Genomic DNA, 9,491 nt, shown 5'->3' on the forward strand with positions numbered 1-9,491 from the left:
CACATCCTCACTACAGTACGCTCTCCTCTTCACACACTGAGGGACACACTCTGGCCCTTCCACACCCACATACACACTCTCCCCTCCTACGCCGACACAAACCGTACACCCCCCCCTCCTTCCCACGCCTCCACACATTCTTCCTCACGCTTCCTCACACATTCTTCCCTCACACACTCTACACAGTCTTACAACGGTGGTCAGTGTGCATGTGGCTGGCTATGTTCTGTGTATAAAAACCCAGCACTGCTACTTTGGCTCTGAGTGAAGGACGGTGCACCAGTGTTTATGGGCAAGTTTTTACGCTGCGCAATAGGCTATCCGGAAAATATGATACGGTAAGCATTTTCTGAACTTTATACCTGCACATTTTACTGCACCATACGTTTCATATTCCTATACATCATTACCCTGAATGATGCACTTTTTTTTTTTTTTTTCATAGTGAGATAAATTTTTTAGATACATGATGATATCAGGGAGCGGCCTATTTCGTCCGCTTCTCACTGTGGATTGCCAGACGAGAGGTACTGCACTTCTGTATACTTTAGCGGCCTTAGCGAAGGAATATCACACCACACCACACTCCACGCAATCACCCTCCCGCATAGCACCACTCATTGCCACGGGCATCAACCGAAAGGTTTTGAAACTCCCGTATCTAATACTTTTGCACTAGTTCCATTAGAATAGTTTCTTTCATAAATGAATGCGCATACTAATAACATCAGTGAGTTAGTGAATCTTATATTTATTATGTGTCCACCTCTGGGCATAGATTTAATAGTCTTGTGGGGTATCGGTAAAGACTGTTTCAGTAAAATTCAGTACACCATAATATTTGTTGTCCTAGACTGGGATCGAACTCGCGCTCTTTCGGTCAGCAGACCACCTCACTAAACACTTGACTACCACTTCGCGTAATGGAAACTATATTAGAAAAAATATGCTCTTGAGAAAATATGTGCACATAAGCTAATATATTAACAATTTAAACTGTCATAATAGAATATTTATGACAACACTCAAACGTTTTTTATCAGGTGGTCCGTATATTATAGTACACAGTCCACTTCTAGTGTGTTGCAGGGACGTCTCGGTCGGCGTTCCCAGTGTCAACCCTGCATCATTATTTGCATATCATAGCCCTCTCCGTGCTCTGTAGGGTCTAATTTTGTTGATCTACTGATTACATACTAAACTAGAATTTTCACGAAGCATCCAAAATGTTTACTTGTTTTCCTCACATCAGCAGACTGAGCCGTCCTAAAAACACACATGACATCATACAGAAATTGATGGACCTCCCTTATGTGGTCCATTCTTGAACAGTGGATAGGGGAATGTATCATTTATCCGGCTGCTGTGTTGGTACAACCGTGTGAAGGCTCCTACATCGGTCCGGTGTGTGTGGTGGTATTAATTCCAGGTGGAGCAGGAGGTGGTGTAGTGATAAGTGGTAGGCTGGTCACCTGATGAGCCTCACGCCCGCACACACAATGCCGTGCTGCGGCTCTTATCACGCACCGTGCATCGCGCCGACACACTGATGTGCAGAATTAATTATTCAGTAGGGGCAAGAGTGAAGCATTAATCACTGACTCCAACAATTTATTTTATGTTCTTTTGTTGCTACCTCTTGCCCAATAAAAGTCTGTCTTATAAGCTGAAGAAAATTGCTTGGTGGTGGCAAGAATATTATCTTAAAATACGTCATCGGGCATAAGAAGCTAAAGAGGTATACGAAATGCAGGAGCTAGGTTAGGTTGAAGCAGGATGCAATGAAGGGTACTGAGACGACTGGAGACAACTTGTCGTATTCTAAGTTACTTTGATAATTTCGTAGATCCTCTTCATTGGTGATTTAATTTACAGTTACATCTTGCTCTCCTTTTTGTATGCCACTGATACAATCTATGTTGATATTTAGAAGTAGATGAATTGCATGAGAGAGTTTTAAAAGTAGTGAGTAATATAAATCACTCGGAAAGAGGCGCTACCAAGACTCCTATGCCACCTAGAATACGTTTCTGTTTGTTGTCACCTAGAGGATGAGATACCTAGATATGACGTCACGCAATAGACTGATAGGTAGACAGTTCGATGGATAGGCAAATGAAGGCAGTGTTATATATCCAAGAATGACATAAATGAAAATCTTTATAACGGGTGTTGTCATAAATGGCAGATTATCATTATTAATCACGCATGATTCACCAATCAGCGTTAGTTGTTTATTAACTTACTTGTGATTCATTTGCCCTGGCTACTGTAATCTCTTTACCAACATCTCTCACTCTCTCTCTCTCTCTCTCTCTCTCTCTCTCTCTCTCTGTCCACACACACACACACACACACACACACACACACACACTTGTCCACACACACACACACACACACACACACACACACACACACACACACACACTTGTCCACACACACACACACACACACACACACACACACACACACACACACACACACACACACTTGTCCACACACACACACACACACACACACACACACACACACACACACACACTTGTCCACACACACACACACACACACACACACACACACACACACACACACTATACAAGTGTGTGTGTGTGTGTGTGTGTGTGTGTGTGTGTGTGTGTGTGTGTGTGTGTGTGCACTTTAAATCACAAAGACCTCAAAGGAACTGTAAACTCTTTGTGGTCTTTGTGTCATTGTACCATACTCGTATGTAATTCATGTCAGTGTATCATTTTAACTTCCCTGTTTTATCCATATAAATCTATAGCTGAATCTGTTTATGTAATTCAAGCACTCTACCTCTGATCTGTGTACCTCTGTAGCTACCCTCCCCCTCCCTCATGACCCTCCCTCAGTCTCTCCAATAAAGTAATAGGGGGAAGGAAGGAGGGATAGATACAAGGCACAGGCTTCCTCTGGTCTGTGTGTCTGTGTAACTCTGGAACTCTCCTTTACGAGCAGTGTCAATGTCCGTGTAACTGCCCTCCTCTGTCCTGTCTCGTCCTTCCCGCACCACCACAGTATCCCCCCTCAGGATACCAACAAGGCCACCTTGCTATCTCCAGACACTATTATTCATCGTCCCGCCAACCATGACGTGGCTTCCTATCTGTTAAATCAAATGCAGGCAAAGGACGACTTCATTAACAGTGTGAGTATACGCCAGTGGTCGGAGGAGGAGATGTATAATGATGATGATGATAAGGAGGGTGAGATGTATAATGATGGTGGTGATGATGATGATGATGATGATGGTGATGATGATGATGATGATGATGATGATGATGATGATGATGATGATGATGATGATGAGGAGGAGGAGGAGGAGGAGGAAGAGATGTATAATTATGATGATGATGATGATCATGATGAGATACATAATGATGATGATGAGGAGGAGGAAGAGAAGGAGGAGATAAATGATGATGATGATGATGACGATGATGATCATGATGAGGAGGAGGAGGACGGCGACGGCGACGACGACGACGACGACTACGAAGGTGGTGATGATGCATGCCTGTAGACTGCAGGAGGGTCATTAAGACCAATAAACAACTTTAGTTAAACCAGTCTTCCCATAGAATATGCAGAAATTGAATTTACAACCAGTCTCTCTCTCTCTCTCTCTCTCTCTCTCTCTCTCACGTCGTCAAGCAGTGTAGACGTCACAGTCCCAACACTCAACTGCTACTCTGTATTCCCCAGTGTAGAGAGCTACGTAATTAACGTGGCCAGTGGCGGAAGTCTTCCTCAAGCTGAATGAAATAGTTTGATGGTATAGAGTACTCGTAAAATCAAAGACATCATCGTCGTAAGATTGGTGTGAAGTTAACCAGAGCTGGACACTTGTCTTGCCATCTCCAGACGATATTATTCAATTTGGGAAGGATCTGTAGTAACAAAGAGGTTATTACAGCTAAATATCTTTCTCTGCAGTCATAAAGGTAGGCTCACTCAAGCCGAATAATATAATCCGTTGATAGCGAGAATAAACTAAACAATACGTCACTGGATTCACGAAATTAACTTGTTCCCTTTGTCATGAAATTCTGCAGTAAAAGTCAGTGGCAATTAATTAAGAACAATCAAGACTCCTGAGTAATTCATTCCACAGACATCTGCACCACCGAGCTACATTTGCTCTGCTCAAGTAAACAGCAGAAGGAAATAAGGGATTAGAACTTCGTTTTTCCACGATTTTCAAAGCGTGTACAATCTACTCGTTTTGGTATGCGGATGAGGAAGAAGGTGCAGTTAAAGATAACAGTAAAGTTTACATTAACTGTCTTAGTAAATCTCTGAAGGCATCGAGGTGCTGGTATAAAGGGGGCCACAAAACACGGCCAATTTCCCACGAGACTTTTAAAAGAACATTCGCCGCGGTAACTTTTTTTTTTCTTTTTTTTTCTGGAGTTACGAGCTGAAGGAGTATTTATGACTAACACTTCTCCACCTGGCCACCCGCGGCCTGGAAATATATACAATGTAACTGTTGTTAATTGAGAGAGAGAGAGAGAGAGAGAGAGAGAGAGAGAGAGAGTTAAATACATAAACCACACAACATCCTGATGTCCTTTCCCGGTTATTCGATTTTAAAATTATTGAAAGATCTTACTTTTTAGTTATGACAGTATATGAACATGAAAGCAATGGAGAAAACAGAGGGTGACAGAGCGAGCATTAGATGGGGGGGATTAAAAACTTCATTGGTGAATTTTTCCGTTCTTTGTTCTCTTACCTGGCTTACAATTTGAACCTTGAAACCGCCTTGAAACAGGTATGAATATTTTTTTTTTTTACATTTTGCGAGCTTGACTTTATCTGTGCTAATTTTTCTTTATAAACGGTCCCAAAGCGATTTTAGGGGACAAGGAGAAAAAAAATCTTGGAGCTGCTGATTTCAGAAATATTTGGCTCATAATCTGGCTGCAAAGAACTGAGATTAACTGCCACTTGCTGTAGCAACTAAAAAGAATTTTCGTATCAGTAGAACTATATACTGAAAGTATTTTTATTCTTGTTATGACCTTAAGCTATACAGATCTGTCTATCGATATATCTATATACCTAGGCTGCTTCCCACAAAGAAAGGGGGGTAGCCGAGACAGGACGACACACTCACAATTTACTCATCCACACACACACACATTTATTCGCATTTTAGCCCGAAGGGGAGAAGGGACAGATCCTCACCGCACCACACCGCACGAGGGTCAACTGCGCAGTGCAATCAGCGACATCCCTGCCACATCATAATGGACCAGCCCCTTACCGGCACCTGACCTGATCGGCTGATCAGACCAAATGCGGGAGAAAGTCGCCTTGGGGCCATGTCACCATTTATTTCCGGTCGCAATAGCGAAGCTGGTATTGTTATCAGTGTGTGTGTGTGTGTGTGTGTGTGTGTGTGTGTGTGTGTGTGTGTGTGTGTGTGTGTGTGTGTGTGTGTGTGTGTGTGAAATCACGATAACTTCGCAACTTCTCATGATATCACAAATTTTTACAGGTGTGTAATAGGGAGAAAAGTTCGAGATTGGTGAAAGTAGGTCAAGGTTTGTGTGTCTGTTATCACGATAACTTTGCAACCGCTCACGATATCATCACAATGTTTTACAGGTGCGTAGTAGGGATGAAAATCTCCTACGAGTATTGTTTTCAGTTTGCCTGTCCGTCTCTGTGTCTGTGTGTCTCATAGCACGACAACTTCGCAACCGCCCAAGATACCATCATAACATTTTCAAGGTGTGTAGTAGGGATGAAAATTTCCTACGAATTAGAAACTGATGAAAGTAGATTAGGGTCTGTGTGTCTGTTACCACGATAACTTCGCAGCGCTCAAGATATCATCACAAAATTTTACAGGTGTTTAGTAGGGATGAAGTTCTCCTTCGAGTTAGAAATTGGCAAAAGTAGGTCAAGGTCAAGTTCATACTCCGATCCTCGCTAGATATGTATCGGGTAGCGGCTGGTGTGATTCCTTGGGGGGGGGGAGGGACCTCTACTCCATTTGCAGTTTCTCTACAATCATCCCTACCAAGCGCAGCTATTCTTCCTTGCTCTACAGATATCCCTCTCGCATCCAACACTCTCTTCACACTGTCCATTCATCCTATTTGTGTCTTCCTCTCAGCTTTAGCCCTCTCACATCAGATCCAGTTAAGTTTTTCCCCAATCGCTCTTCATCCATTTTCTCCATATGCCCAAACCATCGCCACACTCTCTGCTGAACTCGATCAGTCATCTCCAGCATAACTCAATTTCTCCTTCGCACTTCATCGTTTCTCACTCGATCGATACGCGTCACTCCACACATACTCCTTAGACACATCATCTCCATTACACTGAACTCTTCCTCTCTGCTACACCCAAGTTCCATGTTTCAGCTCCATATTATGCAGTCGGTACCACTACACCCTCATACAGCCTTCTCTTTACATCCATTCTAAGCGAGCGACTTCTAAACACTTTTTTTCACTCCTCCCAGTACCTTTCCTAATTCATTCATTCCAAGCGTCACCTCTACATCTATTCTTCCATACAGATAAAATTACATATAATAAGTGAACTGAGGTCAACTTTTTTTTCTTATATCTAAAACCTGAAATGCAATACTCGCATAGTTTGTTCTTTTATGTACTGTAGGCGTTACTGATTAACAAACACATTCCGGTACTGAAAGATATCCCTATTCACAGCAACACTTGCCCTCAGCGTAGGCAGGGTGTAAACAGTCTGCGTAGATGGAGGCGGTAGGTGTGGCAGTATGAGGTGCCCTTGGGAGGATGTGGCAGTGTGAAGTGTGACTGAAGTTTTATAATGTAGGGTGATGCAGTATGGAGTATTATTGCGAGGCTCAGCTGTGATTTGCAATTACGCGGGGTGCGACTGTGTGAAACGTGACTGGGAAATGTGACAATGTGCGGTATGACAGGGTACAGCTTGGCTTTGAGTGTAACTGTGAGGTGTGACAGTGCGACGTGTGACAGTGTGGAGCGTAACTGTGAACTGTAACTGTGAGATGTGACAAAGTAGGTGTGGTATTGTGGCGCGTGAATCGTGTGCGAGCTGTAATAAGTCTCCTACGGCAGAGTAACATCTTAAAGCTGTTAAATCGTAATGCAAATAACAGAAAATATTACCACAAAAGAAGATAAAAATAAATCCCATTAGAGATAAATGCCTCCTTCACCCCGAGATCTTCAAGGCCATAAAAATGATGAGTGAGGGTAGCCAAGGCAATGTGTCTGGTGGTAGCCCAAGCCAGGCTGCATCACCAGGTTTTTCCACACATTAACCACCACAACGGATGACATGTGTTTCAGGCATCGTTAACTCGCACCTAACCCTTCTTGCTTTTTTTGTGAGGTCCCTCTGACTATCCATCTCTCTCTTCCCTCTCTCTCTTTCTCCGTCTTTCTGTACGTCTCTCCCTCTCTCCTACCATCTTCGTATTTTTCTCTCGCTCTCTTTTATCTTCTCTGTCTTCGCAGTCTTCCCTCTGTCATTATTTCCATTTTCCCATAACTCTGTTTCATTTCTTATTTTCATATATTCCTCTTGCTTATTCTTCTCTTTCCCTCTCTCCTGCCTTCTAAACTCCAGTTCCCTTATCTTCTATTTATATCTTTCCATCCTCTCTCTCTCTCTCTCTCTCTCACACACACACACACACACACACACACACATTTAAAAAGTCTTTCTTCTCATTCCCCTTCCTCTTCTGTTCCTAATTCATTACTTCTTAGCCATGTCAGGGATCCTTCCCCCACCCCTCTCTCTGCCGTTTTTTTTTATTATTATTATTATTATTATTATTATTATTCTGAGGCGAAGTTGACAAGTCTGTAAGTGATAAACCATTTTTTTTCCTTCAAGCGGGATTTAAATACAAATTTCTTCAGCTTAAAATTTTGAATTGATTTACTTGTCACCTGTTGCGTCAGCTGACTATTATGCGATTTTTAATATATCAGGAGTCATTTTAGAGACTTTCTCATGAAGAACAAAATTGTTCAGCCTGAAATTTTGAACTGATCTGACATGTCAGCATCTGCATCAGCTAATGCATAGTTTCGCCGTAGGTCTATGGAGGAGGTCTCTTCTTATTTTAGTACTTAGTACTCTGTATAGCTTTTCCTTCCTTACACTTAGTTTCTCCTTGCCACCTCCTCTCTAGCTTGTCGTGTGCCTCTTCTTAATAATGCCGTATGATCTGGTTTTTTCATTTTATTTTATTTATTTATTTTTTTTTTAGGGGTGGAGGTATTTTAAATCATTATTCCTTGCTTCGTCCATGCCGGCTGAACCCAGTTCCATTCACTTTTCATATCATTGTATTTATTCTTCTTTCAGATATTCACTTTATAATTCTTTCATATTTCGTTGTTGTGCTTGAATTCCTCTTCCTTCATGTCATATTGGTGTAATTTTTGTAATTATGCTTTGACTTTACATTTTCTCTTCCATTCCGTTTCTTTTCTCGTTCGTCCTGGTAATCATTTCAGGATACACTGTCTAATTTATACCTGTGAATATTCTGTCTACTCTATCTGTATTTAATCATCATTCCCAAATCCATTCACTACTTCATTTTTCTTCTTTGTTTAATATATTTGCTTCTTTTTTCACTTCCTCAGACTGTAAGCTCATAAAGATTCAGATTAATTTTCATTTCCCATGCCATGAACTTTACCCCCCCCTAAAAAAAAAAAAAAAAAAAAAAACACGTCCGTCTTAATAATCCTGGCTAAAAACGGATAGATATTTTCAAGAAAGAAATTAGAAAGTGAAACTTTTTTTTTTTTTCAGTGGATAAATTCGTAATGGCAGAATATCGTACATCCCCTGATCACCACGCTGATGCATGTGTACCTAAAAACACACTTCTTTGTTATCAAAATGCTCGAGAAAAAAGAAATAATACAAGACTAAGAAATAGTGAAATTCTTTAAAAAAAAAAAAAGTGAGTGATGAGGGCAAAACCTTTACACAGTAGGGACAGAGAAAAGGCGGGAAATAATTTCTAAAAACTACAACAGCCAGAGATTAGAATTAAATGTGGCTGATAATTTACATTTTGCTGAATGAAGCACGCTACGACTGCCAGATGCACGGTGGAGATGAATACCCTTGAACACACACACACACACACACACACACATATTCAGTTAAGCTTCAGTCTGTCACAAGCAATCCCTCTCCTTGCCTTACTTAATCCTACACATTTCACACGTCACCCCCTCCTCCACCATAGCATTACTTTCACCACCACCACCACCACCTCCGTACCTACCTGTCTACCTACAAACACACACACACACACACACACACACACACACACACACACATCAACTCCTACTTTTTCGAGTTCTTTCCCACGACGTAGTAAAAATAGTAAGCAGAAATGGGAACGAGATGACACCACAGCCTCACTAAACTTTATTGCACAGACACTGTTTTAGAGGTCAAGT

Source organism: Coenobita brevimanus, chromosome 13 (assembly GCF_032717465.1).
Source record: "Coenobita brevimanus isolate Jiangsu-jjx chromosome 13, ASM3271746v2, whole genome shotgun sequence".
NCBI classification, from domain to species: domain Eukaryota; kingdom Metazoa; phylum Arthropoda; class Malacostraca; order Decapoda; family Coenobitidae; genus Coenobita; species Coenobita brevimanus.